The sequence below is a fragment of the Limulus polyphemus genome, unplaced genomic scaffold (assembly GCF_000517525.1).
Source record: "Limulus polyphemus unplaced genomic scaffold, Limulus_polyphemus-2.1.2 Scaffold4131, whole genome shotgun sequence".
In the NCBI taxonomy this organism is placed as follows: Eukaryota; Metazoa; Arthropoda; class Merostomata; order Xiphosura; family Limulidae; genus Limulus; species Limulus polyphemus.
Window position 1 is genome coordinate 81,406 of NW_013669741.1, and position 2,149 is coordinate 83,554.

Here is a 2,149-nt window from a genome sequence, read left to right on the forward strand (position 1 = left end):
AAAATAAAGTCGTAGTGTAGGCTCACTTAGCCTACAGCCAAGTGCATAAAATTTATCATGAAAGTAAAAATATCGATTCAATTTTAAACTTAACTCGTTTCTGAATTAAGCTCTTTTTCTGTTATATCACCAACGTTTTTAATAATAATAAATAAAAAACTCTTGAATTAACGGAGACTAAATTAAGAAATCAACAAATATTTTTCCAGTTTTGTTGTCTATACATTTCATTTTATACTTTCAGTACATAGATTAACAACAATATTAGGTTATACTTTTGTTGCTAAGCAACATGAAATAAAAGCCATTGTTGGAACGTAGTGTTACCAAAACGCACTGGCTTGTCTATATATTAGAAGTTGTTAATCTAACTGATTTTTACCAATAATTATTTTATAAATATATCACGACTTCATTTCATGAATGTTCTTAGTTTTGATTGGCTCACAAAGGAATTTACCGACGTTTGACTGCACTTTCATGTCTCTTTATTGGTCAAGCAGAATTTCACAAAATTTATTTATTTCTGTTAGCTATGAAATGTGAGGTTGGGGTATACTATGGGGTGGGGGTGGTATTACTTGCCCCGTCATTTTTGACGGGCTATACGATAGTTAATATATAGGATAACTGCTTGATAGTTTTTACTTCGCCATTTTAAACATATATTATTCATTTTAGCCATTGTTTTAGTTGTGGTCGGTTTGGTTTGAACTTCGCGCAAAGCTACACGAGGGCTATCTGCGCTAGCCGTCCATAATTTAGCAGTGTAAGACTAGAGGGAAGGCAGCTAGTCATCACCACCCACCGCCAACTCTTGGGTTTATGTTTTACCAACGAATAGTGGGATTGACCGTCGCATTATAACGCCCCCGACTGAAAGGGAATAACCATAATAAGGCTACAGTAATATTTGGCAGCCTTTATAGTAGGAAGTCATTACAGATTTTCTTATCCGGTACAAAGATAATTCCGTTATCGGAAATCACTGATATCATGAATATTAAGATATATTTCGGAAAAATAAGATGGAAGGCAGATTGTAATTGTAATAATCCAGATTTTAAAGAAACGTATCAATCTGGAAACGAGCCCCCACCCCCGTAACTCAGCGGTAAGCGTGAAAGCTTATAACTCTAAAATTCTGGGTTCGATCACTGAAATGGAAAACGGGATTACAACCTTCGATTCTACTTACTCATGAGAAGTTTGTTTGTTATCTGAATTTTCCGGTAAGTTTAACAAAGGGATATGCCCCCCCAGTGGCACACCGGTATGTCTACGGACTTACAACGCTAGAAATCGGGTTTATATACCCGTGGTGGGCAGAGCACAGATAGCCTATTGTATAGTTTTGTGCTGAACTTCAAACAACAAACATAGATATAGCTGCTGATTTTGAACTTATAGCGTACCCACCCACCCACGGCCCGAAAGTGCGGAGTGCATTTTCGCGACAACAGGACAAAAACTGTGAACCTTCAGATTAACACTCCAGACACAGCTAGGCAGCACACACGTCTCCAAGTGTTAATTTCACTTATGAAGGAAAATGGCGGATTTCGAGCTATTCTAATCGTTTTCACCTACCCATGAGACTACTAAGCATTGGTAGCTAAGGGAACAGCGCAGTATAAGGAGGACCTTGGAAGATTGGTAGCCAAGAGAACAGCGCAGTATAAGGAGGACCTAGGAAGATTGGTAGCCAAGGAAACAGCTCAGTATAAGGAGGACCTAGGAAGATTGGTAGCCAAGGAAACAGCGCAGTATAAGGAGGACCCAGGAAGATTGGTAGCCAAGGAAACAGCGCAGTATATGGAGGACCTAGGAAGATTGGTAGCCAAGGAAACAGCGCAGTATAAGGAGGACCCAGGAAGATTGGTAGCCAAGGAAACAGCGCAGTATATGGAGGACCTAGGAAGATTGGTAGCCAAGGAAACAGCGCAGTATATGGAGGACCCAGGAAGATTGGTAGCCAAGGAAACAGCGCAGTATATGGAGGACCTAGGAAGACTTTTGGAAAAGTGAGATACGATTATCTCAATAATTTTCAGACAGAGTAAATTTTATTTTAATGCTCCTCAGATGAAATCCATGTATTAAATAAGAAGTCAAAGAGGTTTGCAAAACCAAAACTCTTTCGGAAGCT